The sequence below is a fragment of the Trachemys scripta genome, chromosome 10, assembly GCF_013100865.1.
Source record: "Trachemys scripta elegans isolate TJP31775 chromosome 10, CAS_Tse_1.0, whole genome shotgun sequence".
Taxonomy (NCBI): Eukaryota; Metazoa; Chordata; order Testudines; family Emydidae; genus Trachemys; species Trachemys scripta.
This window is the reverse complement of record NC_048307.1, coordinates 33,979,438-33,994,620: the sequence shown is the minus strand read 5'-3', so window position 1 is coordinate 33,994,620 and position 15,183 is coordinate 33,979,438. Positions and strand designations below refer to the sequence as shown.

The 15,183-nt window shown below is 49.0% G+C and overlaps 1 protein-coding gene across 1 annotated transcript in view; it reads right to left on the bottom strand.

Moving 5' to 3' along the window:
- The window catches only part of NLRC3 (NLR family CARD domain containing 3), a 75,409-nt gene extending 70,964 nt beyond the window's left edge, over positions 1 to 4,445 (bottom strand). Inside the window, exon 1 of the mRNA XM_034784732.1 lies at positions 3,981 to 4,445. The gene's annotated coding sequence lies outside the window, so the exon portion shown is untranslated. The remainder of the gene's footprint in view (positions 1 to 3,980) is intronic.
- Positions 4,446 to 15,183: the final 10,738 nt, after the last annotated feature.

The following is a 15,183-nucleotide window of genomic DNA, read 5'->3' as shown; positions in this document are numbered from 1 at the left end:
AGTGCACATAACAAAATGTATTGCTCACATGGATGGAAAAAATTAGAGGGAACATGCCAGCAGTGCAGCCGGCAGCATCGCCCAAATGTCAGGCAGACCGCGTCGTATGGGGCCCATTGACTGACCTGCCCTGAGGCCCGGAATTGCTGTCGGCATGCCTGGTGCCAGTCCCTTGGAGCCCTTACAAGGTTCCTCAGTTTCTGGGACAAGCCACACTTAAGACACCCTGCCCTCCCGCCGGGGAGCAAGGCCACACTGCAGTATGGGAGTGTCTCTGCCGCACACTGCAGGTCAGTCCTGGATCAGCCCAAGTGACAATTTCCCAGCAAGCAGGGAGAGGAATGCTGATCATAGGCCCTGAAACAGACCTGGTGAGAGCAGAATGGGCAACATCCCCAAAGGGAAGGGACCCTGTGACAGGGTGCTGAGTGAGAAACATTTAATCAGCCCCTGCCACTCCAGCCCCAATCAAGGAAAATGGATTGGGGCTGGCTGGATAGACCTGTGTCTGCCTGGTAACGGGCAGCACCTGCAAGCCTCATTAGCCAGGGCTATAAAGGCTGGGAGGAAGCCATGGAGAAAGGAGGAAGAGAAAGGCCAGGCACAGAGGGAGGTGGGAGCCTTCTGGTCATCTGTTGCTGGCCAGGCCTGCACTTGGTAAAGTTGGCTGTGAAACCTGTACATAGGTGGAAAGTGGCAGCGGGAAAACAACTGTAAATAAAGAACACTGGTGTTGCATGAAGCTGAGGCATTCCTGACTGATTGGAGAGGGCAAAAGGGGCCAAAACCAGAGGGGCCCAGCTGTGTGCCTTGCTACAGACCCGATTCAGCAGGGACAGAAACCAAACTTGAAAGGAGAAGGCTGTTGGGATGGGGAAGAAGAGAGAGGTGGGAGCAGGGAAGGACCTTAGTGTTGTGGGTGAATCTCAGAGGGGAAAGACACAGAACCACTCCCTATGGGGAGAAGCCAGCCTCTCAGAGGAGGAACAGTCCCCTTTCAGCAAACATTACCACACATTTGTTTCCATTAATGAACAGAGGAGCCTATTGTTTCCTATGGCCTTTTCATACACCCTCCATCTCGGAACACTCTACAGAGCAGTGTGTAGAGCTGGCAGAACAATGGAAATACGGATATACACATGTATGGGATGAGCTCTGCTGCTATTTGTAGGTTCGTATTATCCTCATTCATGAGGATTCGGACGCAAGCTGGGCACTGGGGAAAACGTTTGAGATTCCAAAAGTTTCACATACTTTACAGGGATGATTATTCATCCAAACACATGTGCTGCAAAGTGCATTGATTGCTACTCCCTGTTTCAGTCATCCAGTCAGTGAGCAGAAACCTCATCATCTGATTTAGGTGACTGGTCATGAATGACAAATAGCAAATACTGGAAGAGAACAGTTCACGAACAACCCGTAGGCTGAAAATTGTTCATCCAAACAACAAATCTACTCAGCGAAATCAGGATCTAGTTTATGGATCATTCCAGATAGAAAAAAAAGGCTAACTGTTAGGATATAGAAATAAGCCCCCTAACACTAACCTCACAGAGAAAAGTACTGCTGCTGCATTTACAGCATAGGAAATCTTCAGAGTTATATATTTACTGAGTTAGCTGCTGCTGCCCCAAGGACAAAGATCTGCAAAAAGCATTTAATTTAGTGGCAAATCCACTTTCCGTCTTATGTGGTCTGCATTTCTCTCCAGTAGGTTAGTTGGAGGCAAACCCTGCTGAATGTTCTGCCTGCAACTAGAGTCATCATTGTCTGTTAGCCATATCACCAGGGCCGGCTCCAGGCACCAGCCCACCAAGCTTGTGCTTGGGGCGGCACCTGGAGCGGGGTGGCGCGGTGCTCCAGCCGCCGGGGAGAGCGGGGCCACGGTCGGGGCTCGCCGCCCTCCCCCCGGCACTCTGGCCGCCGGGGACAGCGGAGCCGCGGCGGGCTCACCACCCTCCCCCCGGCGCTCTGGCCACCGGGGAGAGCGGAGCCGCGGCGGGCTCGCCACCCTCCCCCCGGCGCTCTGGCCGCCGGGGACAGTGGAGCCCCGACCGGGACTTGCCGCCTTCCCCCCGGCGCTCTGGCCGCTGGGGAGAGCGGAGCCCCGGCCGGGGCTCGCCGCCCTCCCCCCGGCGCTCTGGCTGCCGGGGAGAGCGGAGCCCCGGCCGGGGCTCGCTGCCCTCCCCCCGGGGCTCCGGCCGCCCTCCCCTGCCGCGCTGGGGGGGAGGGGGGCGGCCGGAGGCTTTTTTGCCTGGGGCGGCAAAAAAGCCAGAGCCGGCCCTGCATATCACAGTTGTCTGCCATCCTGGAAATGATTTGGGGCTTATTAATACTGAACTGTCACAGCACCCAGCCAAGCCGCTCATGGTAATGGCCTGTCGGCAACTCCTTTCCAGGCATTTAAATTAGCAGTAACCTGTTTGAAGCCACAGCAGTTGAAGCTCAGCAGGCCAATTCAACTTCTCAAGAAGGAAACTTGTCAGGCAGCTTCTTAGGAGACATACGCTTGTCCTTGTGCTGGGAGCTCAGTGGATTCCCACAAGGGAAGCAGATTTAGAACTGGTTAGTTCTTGCTCAGGACACTGGAATACTGAGGTGTTGCAACAAGTAGGGTTGGCGTTTCAGTGGTGGCACTAACGAACCAATGCCCTTTCACCCCCATGGTACAAGGAAGCAGTGGTCCCTTGTGATCAATAAAGATCTTATGATGCTCTCTGTAAGAGTGGAATAGACCCTGATGTTCTAGATAAATTCCAGCACAAGTAACTTGATACCTCAATTCCCTGTGTAGTTTTAACTGGGTTCAGCATAGACTTCACACTCTCAACTGCTGTGGTGCATTATTGGGACCTGTTAAATACTTGCCATGTTCCTCCCTAGTGTTCTCTGCATTTCTTGACATGAGTCCTATGGGTTGTATGTAAAGTGTTTTGGGATCCTTCAGGATGAAAGGCCCTATCAAAGCACATGACAGGATGATTTCTGCTTTAAAGATTTCATTATCTCTGGGGCTGCAGCACAGGAAAGAATTTTGGACTTTTTTTTCTAAAAGGAACTCCACCTGAAGCTTATAAGGCGTCAATATGTCAAACCACAGAAGGGTTCCAAACTCTGCTGCTCTCTTTTTGGTGGTGAGAACGCCTCATTCAGGGGCAGTCACCTTGTGACTTGGCTTGAGTTTTGTACCGGTGGTACACACTCTGCAGCACATACTGGTGTAGAACTTTGTTTCATTCCTTTTTATTAGGGTTTCACCTTACTGGTAAGACGGACAGGATGAAATGTTTAAAAGGTCTTTACCATTTGGGACCTGTATGGCTAAATCTTAGAAACTTAGTGGTGATTTTCAAAATGTAGGGGCAGGAAGCTCACATAAAGCCACGCAAGCAAAGACATTCAGACTTCAGGTTGCCTCTCCGTCTTTAACTCACCCCTATGGTCTCTACGCAGACATGATGCAGCACAAGAAGGGCTGAGTGACACTTGGGGCTGTTCAGAACCTGTCCAGGCCCATCAGTGCTCTCTCAGACCTTTCCCTCTCTGTTCTGTTACTGTCTGTATTACGGACACTGAAATCTATGAAGTTAAACAAAATTCAAAGGTCAGAAGGGCTGTAACGTTCTGAGGCAGCTCCATCAATTCCAGGCCAGCCAGAGCAACTCTTTCATGCCTGTACAGATCTCAGACCTGAGCTGTTCTTGCACACCAGATGGACTTCCTTATGCTATCTCATGTCAGCTTGTCTCTCCTCGATCATTATGTTCAGCCCATGCCCAGGCAGATTACCCCAGGGCAATATAGTTATCCCATGCCAGGTTTTCCCATGACTGTCCATACTGACCACTGGGGTAACAACGCTTGCGGGCTACGGCACTTCTCCTATCCCTAGCACAGTGCCAAAGCTTTCCCCTCTTTCTATTAGCCCCATCCACAAGAAGAAAAATGATCCAAGGGATTCCTGCAAAACTTACCTCAGTTTGCTGCAGCCTCCCTCAAGTCCAACAGCCACCTCAATACCCAACCTTGTCCATCAGCTCTAGGGTTCTTTTTAAGCCAAGCCCAGGGATTTTGAGACCATTTGCTCTACGCAGCTGGAACTCCTTTGCCGAGCTGTCCAAGTTCACAAAAGAAAATGCAAGAGGCGCTCTTCCATTTTTGAGGGAGCTTCCTCCCCACCTGAGGGGCCTCAAGAGAGTTTTCAGAGGACTCAGAAGACTGTACGGAAATCAGGAATCTTCTTAGACCAAAGTGATGCAGATGCAAAGTTCACCCGCCACCGTCCACTATTACTCGTCTCCCTGCCTCACCTCGCTCTTGCAGTTCCAGCTGAGTAGCTTTCTTTCAGTTTTGCTCCTCACCTCTTCCTGTGCTGTGGGTCTTACTTGATCTTCCTTCCTGTCAATTTCAAAAGCTGCCAGACTGCAGTATATGCAAATGCATGCCAGCGTCTACTGAGAAAACCTGTGGCCCAGAATCAGTTGATAGTCACGCGAGTCCTTTTTCAACTCAGAGACAGCCACCCCCTGGCTCCTTCTCATGAGCAAAGTGGTGGTGATGCTCTGCTGCATGTGATGCTCTGCTGCATGTCCTCTCATCACAGTATATTCTCCCTCAGAGATGTCCACATTCAATCTGAACAGTTTTCAAACCAGACCAAATGTTCCTTCTCTGAGCAGCAGCACTTGTCAGCTCACGCTGGAATCTGAAAGTCAAGCTGTATTCTTTCTGCTGCATACGTCATCACCAACAAGATCTCAGAACTTAGGTTAAAATGGAGTGGAAATCTCAGGAAATCAACTGGAATCCAGTCCACTCTTCTGCGAGTATGTTGGCTCTGCTGTAGCTACAGAAGTAAACCCATATGGTATTTTTATCAGAAAATTAAACAATTATGTCTTGAAGACACAGAGACCAGAAAGAATCAGTAACAAAGTGTGATTTTCCCACAGTCACTTTCCTGGCTATGATGAGTGTTACTCCAGCATTATCCATTTGCCATTGAACCAGTTGCAGAGATGCTCATCAACAAATACTGTCCTCATAAATCTAGGATTCAGAGACTCTACCATCAGTGGTTCTGATCTCCCTGGTCACAGCGCCGTGGTGGTCACTCGAAGTTGGCTGGAGGAGTAGGTTGTGTGAGCAAGCTTCAATCTTTTTTCTCTGCTCTTTCAGATAAATGGTTTTGATAAGCCTCTTGTAGTCAGGTCCAGTTTCTTTTCTTTTCTTTAGAAAGAAGTTTAACTTGCAGATCTCAGGATAACTGTGCAGGGCTGGCACTTTGGAAAATCTTTTTACATGAAAATGAAGCTAATTTGATCAAGAGTTATGGAGAAATAATAACCAAGGAGTTCCACACCATTTTTTTTTTATCAGCTTTAAACACTATTGTTTCACAGATGCTCCATTTGAATGAATTCAGATGCAGAGATGTGGCCATAATGTAAAATACTGTTCATACCTTTCATTTAAACAGTGCAATGTTCTGTGAGATGGTTACCTGCAGTGAAAGGATGCAGTTTGCTACTACATCAGTTTTCTTTCCAATTGCTCAGTCTCATTCCACTGTAACAAAATGAATGAAACAAACACACTGCAAGTTTTTCTAGCAGGAGGGGCTCAGAAGGAAGCAGTGTAAACAAGTGAAGGAGGTGAAAACAAATGAAAATAGCACATCCTGTTCGACATCTGCTTCTTGGGATGAGTTTCAATCGAGTTGTTGCCGTAATGAAGCAGCCTCTACTATATAACTCTCTGTTTCTGTTACAAAACCTGACAATATTAGTAGAGCTGTAACCTTGCTAACCCAAAAGGCTCTGTATTCTGGGGGGATAAAGTTAAACAAAGAACAAGTTTGTCATTCTTTTCTATTCAGTGTATGTGGTATTGTTTTAGACTGGCATCAAGGATCTTGCACCATTTTGGGTATAAATAATCCTGGATTTTAAGGCCTTTGTAACTCTTACTTGTGCTCCGCAGATCCAAGCTCCCAGCTAATCAAAATTACCAGCATCTTGTCCTGTCCAGTCCACTGCAGACAAAGCCTTCATCATAAACAATGGGTGAATTTATTACCTTTCAGGAGACAGCCTTCAACAAAGCAACAGCCCCTGCAAAGGTTGCACTCGAGCCCCAGTCATGTCAGTTTGGTGTGGAGCAGAATCATGCAAAGGACAGGGGCTTTGGAACCCAGAGATTCCTTATTTTCAGTTCTGATTGAAACTTGGACCAAGTTCACTTCCAGATGTTGGATTTTGTTACAGACATTTTTTGCCCACTTCTGTTGAAAAGATCTCACTTTATTTTAGGTAGCCACGCAGGAACCTCGGTAGGATCAGTTTAGATTTAGAGGAGAACCCAAATGTTGAGAGGTTGATCTGGTGCTCACTCACATCTGAGCCTGAAAAGTGGCCTGGAAATCTCCTGAGAACAAGCTTAGCATCTGGTACTCCCTGCTTTCAAATGCGCTAGAAACACTGGGAGTACAGTTTGGACAGGTGCCACCCCAGAGCACTCCCTCATGGCCTGCAGTGCCCAGCAGGCACCCTGCCCTGCATTCCTTTTTAATTCTTTACAATTTACCCTCAAGTAAATACCTTGCAATGCCAGCTACAAAAGTGCCATGCGAATGCCTGTTCTCACTTTCAGGTGACATTGTGAATAAGAAGCTGGTAGCAGTGTCTCCCGTAAATGTAAACAAACTTGTTTGTCTTAGCAATTGGCTGAACAAGAAGTAGGCCTGAGTGGACTTGTAGGCTCTAAAGTTTTACACTGGGGTTTTTTGAGTGCAGTTATGTAACAAAAAAAACCCCTACATTTGTAAATTGCACTTTTCTGCTAAAGAGATTGCAGTACGGTACTTGTATGAGGTGAATTGAAAAATACTATTTCTTTTGTTTATTATTTTTATAGCACAAATATTTGTAATAAAAGATAATATAAAGTGAGCACTGTACACTTTTATTCTGTGATGTAATTTAAATCAATATATTTGAAAATGTATAAAAACATCCCAAAGTAGTTAATACATTTCAATTGGTATTCTATTGTTTAACAGTGTGATTAAAACTGCGATTAATTGCAATTACGATAATTTTTCTGAGTTAATCATGTGAGTTAACTGCAATTAATTAACAGCCCTAATTTCTGCTAGACTTCTAAGATGTGTCCCATTCAGTAATGTCCAGCAGCAGCAAGATTATGTTAAAGTAGATCCTACGCCAGCTAATCAGCTGGGTTTCATTCTTTTAACCATGCCAGAAAACTCCTCATATTTCTTCCTGAGCTTCCTCCACTATATCAAATAAAGGAATGTAAAAACCCAGAATCCTTTCTCAAACTTTCCTCCTGAAACACGATCCTTTCCTTTCATGAAGGAACTGCTGCTACTGAGCAGTACAATTGATACCGGTCAGTCCAAACATTTCTAAGCCCTTGTCCTTCATCTCTACTTTAGCTCTTTGCTTTTCCAACTCTGTAAACCCAACCCTGGACATAGGGTTTTCTTGCTCTCCAATAGCTCTGAAATTAGACAGTGCCTTAAAGACCTGGAGGGCTGGACAGAGTACGCTAGCCCCCATGGGAGCTCAGAGAGGAACTGAGCTCAGTCATTTTAGAAAGTGTTTCATTAACCTTTGTCTGAGTGTTACTATTACTTATTACTTGTAAAGTGCTAACAGCTAGATAGGTGTTTAATAGCTATGAAGACAAGGTCCCTACCCCGGAGTCCTTACAATCTAATCTGTCTGATTTGAAGGATACAGCTCTTCAGGTTTATTGTAAAATGCTGTTAGAGCTGGATAATTGTTTAATATATATTATTTGTAATTCGCATGCATGTGATCAGATGTATCACACACAGGGCAGTAGATCAGTGCTTCTCAAAGTCGGGCCGCTGCTTGTTCAGGGAAAGCCCCCGGCAGTCCGGGCCGGCTTGTTTACCTTCCGCATCTGCAGGTTCAGCCGATCGCGGCTCCCACTGGCCGCGGTTCACTGCAGAGTCAAAGGGCAAGTCTACACTACAAAATCAAGTCGACCTAAGTTACGTCAACGCACAGCCACTGCAGTCATTACATCACTTTTGCATGTCCACACTGCTCAGCAGTGCGCGGCCTCACCAGAAGTGCTTGCACGGATTGAACTGTCAGTGTGGGGCACTGTGGGACGGTGTCTGAAAGGCAGCAACTGTCTATATAAGTGATGCAGCGTCTACACTGACAGTGTGTTGACCTAATTACATCAACCTCAGCGCTATCCCTCTTACAGAGGTGGAGTTAAGTCGGTGTAGTGGGCAAGTTACATCAGTGGAAGATACATTTTAGCGTAGATGCTTACAGAGTTAGGTAGGTCGACAGAAGGCAGCCTACATCTAACTCTGTAGTGTAGACCAGGCCAAAGAGAGGCAACAATCATCTCCAAAAGGATGCACAGAAACGAAATGCAAAGTTATGCTGATGCTGTTCTCCATGCCAGCCCCTCCACTAGCACCACCTGGGTTTCCCTTCCCCTCGCTCTCCAGATCAGCTTAATTTAATTCTCAGAGGCTCACTGGGGTGAGCTGCATTGTTGCGGTTTGCTCAGAGCAGCTTGCACAGCCTGGCCAATCAGATCTGGGGGCTCGTTACACACAATGCGTCCATCTGCAGGAGACGTTTATCAAAAACAAAAGCCGGTGTGGTTTGTGGGGTTTTTTGAGCAGGTCCAAGGGACTCGGAAGGGACTTTTATCCCAGAACTAAAAATATTTCTCCACTGGGCACTACCAAACCTGCTAATGATTTTTTGCCCTTTGCTGATGCCTTTCATCAGAGGATCTCAAAGAGCTTTGCAAACATGACCTAATGAAGCCTCACGCCACCCATGTGAAGTAAATAAGAATTATTGTGCCATTTTATTGATGATCAATGGAGGCACGGAGAGATTAAATGATTTGCCTAAGTTTACACATCAAACAAAGCAGTGGCACTAAGAATAAAAAATTAGAGTTCTGACTATCAATCCCCTGCTCTGACCACTAGGTGTGGTATATGCAATTCACCTGACTAGGAGAATCTAGCTCTGTGATGTTGCTACATATCTGATTTCTGAGGGGTTAATCTCTGCTGTCTCGGTGAGTCTCATGGCCCCTAAAAGTTTCTTACGCTGCCCTGTTTCTATAATGCGAAGAATCAAAGGAAATGGCGTTCACATCATTCATCAATATCCTTCCTAAGCTGCAACTGACTATGTCACATGCAGAAAATAAACCCGGTTCTATGACACCATTCCTAACATATAGACCTAGTCTCCACTCCCACTGGTGTTTAATGGGCACTTCACCCAGTGTGCCTCTCTCTCCTAGATCCACCTTCACCTAGATGCAGCAGGAAGCCAGAATAATTCATTTATCTTAGTTAATATATTTGAATTATTGATTTGTATGTGTATACTGTGTGGCAAGGTGGGCTCACTTGAACAGCATGTTTTAACACAGCCAAATGCAAGGTCATAGCTAGGAACAAAGAATGCAGCTCGCACTTAAGTGTATCCTGGAAAGTAATTACTCGGAGAAGCACTTAGAGATTGTGGTAGATAATCAATTGAACATGAGCTCCCAGTGTGATGCTGTAGCTACAATGGCAGAAGCAAGCCTTGGATGTACAGCAGGAGAATATGAAGTGGCAGTAGGGAAGTAGTATTACCTTTGTATCTAGAACCATAGGCTTAGAAGGGATCACATGGGTCTTCTAGATCTAGTCTAACCCCTTGCCAAGATGCAGGACTTGTTGTGGCTCAAATATGGCCATCACTGGAATGCTGGGTCCAGTTTAGGTGCCCACTCATCAAAAAGAATGTTTAAAAATTGGAAAGGGTTCAGAAAAGAGCTACCAGAACGATTTGAGGTCTACCCAGCCCTCCAGTAAGACTAAAGAAGCTCAATCCATGTAGTTCTCCCAAGAGAAGGTTCCAAGTTGATGTGATTACAGTGTACAGGTACCTCAGTGGGGAAGCAGTTTCTAGCAGACAGCTCGAAGGAACAGAACAAGATCCAGTAGCTGGACACTGAAACTAGACAAGCTAGAAATAAGGCTGTTTTGTTTAACAATGAGAGTAGTTAACCACTAGAGTGGCTTACCTAGGGATGTGGTCGGAGGCTGCTCTAGGCAGAAGCAAGCTACGTAGCTACCTAGGGCAGCAGATTTTGGGCCCTCCCTGAGTCCCTTCCGGGCAGGGGGCATGATGATGGTAGGGCTGCCCAGGGAGGGGCAGGGAAGTGTTTCTGCCCTCTCCCAAGGGGCCCAAAAGAGCAGGAATCAGCCTCCAGCTAGCTGCCGCTGACATGCTCCTGCCCCCTCCCCGGCTGCTTTCCCCCTCCCCAACCCCCCGGCATGGGTAAGATTGTGGCTGTGGGGCTCAGGACTGTTCCTGGTGACGCCACCAGCGCGGCCAGGCCTTTCACCACAAGCAGAGCGACCCATCCGACTCCATGTTGACACCCACCACACAGCATCTGCTCCGTGCCCAGCTCCCGCAGGCCTTGCTGCCTGGGCAGCACCCCCGGACGGGGGCCAGCCACCACCCTCGCCTTGCAGCATGGCCACCCAGCACTATGAGCCCGACTGCAAGGAGCTCAGCTGGGAAGGGGTGGGGAGTGGATTGTGGGGAGGTGGAGGTTGGCAGGGGCAGGCGGGAGTTGCGAGCCAGGGGTGCAGATATACACAGGTCCATTGTGGTAGAGCTGAGCACCTCCAGGGGAAAGCTTGTGGGGTACCCACCAGTCCTACAGGGTGGATGGGGAGTGCGTCCTTGGCTACAGGAAGAGGCTGGGGAAGTGGGTCCCTGCTGCAATCTCTTTAAACTGATGCTGGGTACTGTGTTAAAAGCTATGCCATGGCTCAAAGAGAAGTGATGGGCTTTGTACAGAAATTACTTTGGCCTGCGCTATCAGGAGGTCAGACTCGATGATCAGAATGGCTCCCTGTGGGCTTAAAATCGATAAATTTCTGTATGCCTCAGTTTCCTTATCCCTAGTTCCAAACTACCTCCCAGAAGGGTTGTGAGGCTGAACTCAGTGTTAATTAAGTGATTGGAGAGCCTTGGATGGAAAGTGCTAGCTGGGCATAAAGCATATTCATTATTATTATTTACCCCCGAAAATGGCTTTCTTGTCTTTTCTTTGTAGTGCCGATGACATACACAGACTGCCTCATGAGATCACAGGCCCCAAAACAGACTGCACACAGGATGCAGGAAACCACACGTCTCTGGAGCAGGAGTGCTCAGTGTGTCACTTACTATAAAAGGAGAGGCAGAAAGAGACCTAAATCTGCCAGTGTAGGTTTTTCAAGTGGTTCAAATGCACCAGTCCTCCCCTGTCATGCTGAAAGAACACAAGAGAGTTTCTAAAGGAGGCGCTGGGGCCACATTCACACAGTCACTGCTCTGAGCAACCCGCAATATCTCCCGTGCGTAAGTAGGGGGAGCAATCTTTCATGTGCAATCAAAAGATGGCCAGAGATTGAATTCCTGGGGCAGTGGAGAACTCAGTCTGTGTCCTGCTTGTATCCTTGTCGCCAGCACATTGCTTTTCAAAAGCTGGGGCACAGGTCCCTGGCTTCCGCAATACCACAATCACCACCATCTGCTGTGGTCATTAAATGCCATGGTCATACTTGTAGTCCCAATACACCCTATAGACTAGAACATGTGGACATAAGGATCTATGTCCATTATGCTGAACATACAAGAATAATAAGAGATGGTACAAGAGACCTTGAGCTCTAGAAAGGACAGTTTGCTCTGGGAGCTACAGAACTAACTTTGTTAGCTCCGTCAGCAAAGGGAACTGACACACACTTCATCAATCCAGAACTTGAAGGGTTAAGTGTCTCTGAGCCTATTGCATATGGCTTAGCTAGACTACCAGGAGGTGAAGAGGATAATTTTAGGGCATTCGAAAGACCACGCTTCCCCACCAGCTGGCTTGCTTTGCGCAGTCTGCCTCTCTGGAGAGAGTGAGTTATGGGATACACAACAAAGGGGAGATCCATTGTTTCCATATGTTTTCCAATTAATGGACTTTAATGATGGCTTGAGGAAAAAGCATGTGACAACTCCAGTTCTTGGATAAATTGCTTGGTAGCCAAGGCTTCAGTCCAAATTCTGTACGGCACCTCCCAAGAGAGGGTGCAGACAGCACAGCCTAGGAGATGGGAAACGGAGGGGGTGGCTTTCACACCAGGGCGGCTCTATGTATTTTGCCGCCCCGAGCATGGCAGGCAGGCAGCTTTTGGCGGCACGCCTGCGGGAGGTCTGCCAGTCCCATGCTTTCGGCATACTCACCGCTGAATTGCTGCCAAAGCAGCGGGCCCTCCCGCAGGCGTACCGCCAAAGGCAGCCTGACTCCCGCCCTCACAGCAACTGGCAGGCCGCCCCCCCACGGCTTGCCGCCCCAGGCACGTGCTTGGTGCGCTGATGCCTGGAGCAGCCCCTGTTTCACACCACCCTAATACTGGGCTGCTCAAAGGGGGGAGCAGCATAAATTGAAGCAATCTCAGGATCTGCTCAGATTTAGACCAGCCTCACATGGCTGCCTGTTGCCTGCTCTGCAACGCAGAATAAACAGAGACCTTTGTGCTCATCCCTCAACACATCCTCTCCTGCTTCTGGCACCAGCCTAGCCCGTCCCATCCCACCCAAGTCGGCAGCACGCAGGGGGCCCCAGGTGCTCCAGCAATTACACTCAATAAGTATTCCCCAGGGGGCTGCTTCAGCTTTTCCTACTGCTGCAGGGACAGAATGCACCCCATCATCTTGAAATAGGTTTCCCTCCTGCTGTGTGTTCTGTGCTGCTTTGGTTCAGTTTTGCATACGTTGCTAGTTAGGGCTAGTCAGGACCCTGGTTAATCTCCATCACTCCTTGGAAACATTTTTTCCACCCATCAAATCACAGGTTTGTTAGGGAAATCTAAGGTGTTTAGTTGTAGAATTCTTTTAGATCCCCTAGGCCATGGCTGGCCTGGCTGATTCCATTGCAGCATGCCACCCTAGCTCTGCCTCGTGTGGTGACAGCCTGTGGGTGGAGAACAGCGTCTACCCACAGCAGCACAGGAAAGGGGAGGGATTGCAATGTGTTTGTTAATACTGGTATTTTATACCCTGAGATATACAGATGTAGTCCCCACCACCCCTTAGCACAGGGGCAGTGCACCAAGGGGAGAGACACCCCTTCTGGGCCCCTTGGGCTCTATAGCAGAGCCCTGCACTGATGACTTCCCCAGCAGCAGGGGAGGGGATGCAACACCACAGTCACCTTGGTGACCCTTCTCCTTCAACCCATCAGAGGGCAGGGGACAGCCAGGCAGATGGAAGCAGTGTCTGATCCATGCAGAGCCCGGGAAAGGAGGAGGGTGGCTGTAAATGGCCCAGCATTCCCTGGGCTCTCCCTGCAGCTGGCCAGCACTACACTGGCCTGTCTGTAACCCAGCCTGCAGGAAAGCCTCAGCAGGGGACAACCCACTCTTCCTGCCATCAGCCTGCCACCAGGAGAAAACAGCCCCCCCCCCCCCCCCCCCCCCCCCCCCCGCAGCAGCCCACCACAGATCCAAGGGCTTGGATCCGGAGACCAGGCTTCCTTACAACTGTCAGCACTGTTCCAAAATGGGGCGGGTGGTTAGTCGCTTTCCCATGCTCCCCCAGGAAAGCTGCTGACCTGCACCAGGCTCCTGACGGCTCAGCAAGAAACAGACTTTGCGTGGGGACACTGTGTTATAGTTACACCAGTGGCTTGGGTTCGGTCTTGCACCATTAAGGCACCTTGTATCTCCGACAGGCCTTTCCTCTACCTGCATCATCAAACCCTGCCAATTCCCAGTACGATAACGTGTGTTTCTAACAGTGTCTCCTCACCAGCTTGCAACACGTCCCTCCCCATGTACAGCAACCGGGTACCTGAGATGTTGGGGCCAGAGCACCAGAACCTTCATAGAATTGTGGGGGGGAGGGGCATTGGCACTGGAACCAGAGGGCCAGGAACTATGCCCCCCACTTTTTAACATGGGCAGAATTTGGGGGGTAGGGGGCAAGCCTCAAGCAGGCGCAGCTCACCTCCCCTGTTGCAAAGTGCACCTCCTGCCTGTGCCTGCCAGAGGCTTGCTGTTTGGGATGGGGGGCAACGCTGCCACATGTCCCCAAACTACACCCATGTTAAAAAGTGGGGGCCCTGGCCTCCCAGCCCCATGACCACTGTTTGGGGGTAGAGGGGAAGATACACACTAGGTCAGGTGACTATACACTCTCCCAGTGTTCCTGAACAAAAGTGTCTGCTGGCATAGCTTTTAGTCATTAGGACTTATTATTAATATCACTCATCCTTTTATTCATTTAGTATTTTTACTGCCTATTTGTCTGTAACCACACCCTCACCTACAGTTATAGCCAGTGCCCCTTCCAGCCGGCACACTTCCCACTCTCGCTCCAGGAACTTCAGCATCCTCTCCATGACTCAGCCTTCCAGCCAGGTCACTGGCTGGTTTCCCCTTCCAGGGGGCATGTATCAATGTCCCTGCTCACCCACAATCTCAACCAGTCCTCCCCTTCACCATCCCAGGCCATCCCCTCAGTAGCTGGCAGGGGAACCCAGACCCACCTGCCCTCTACTCTGGGTTCCAGCTCAGGGACCCTCTAAACAGCAACCAAACTGTGGTTCCCTCCTTAACCATGCAATCTTTCCCTGAGCCTCTTCTTTAGTGCTGGGCCTTGGCCTGGGCCTGAGCCTCCCCAGTCCCCTGCGTCCACCAGCCTCTTAGCTCCCTCCTGCCAGGGACTTACTGCAGCCTACCTCCCTGCAGTCCCTCTGCTTCCAATTTCCTGCCTTTTCCACACAGTTGAGTTTCCCCTAATCCATGATTTTCCACCCAGGCTTAATCTTCCCAGATTGCAGCCTAATTGGCTGATTGGCCCCACTTGGCCCAATTCAGGTCCTGCAGGGCCAGCATGGAGAGCACACCCCATCACAGCATCATACAGGCACTAAGTCAGTGCCGAAAGGGGGGTTACACAGCTAGGACACACTTGTGTCCTTCAGGCTTTAATGTGGTCCCTTTAACACTCCTGAAAAAACCCAGTGTTATCCCTCATTATTACAGTTTACAACAGCAAAGTGTCAGGCTAGGATACAAGTGGCATTACCTTTTTT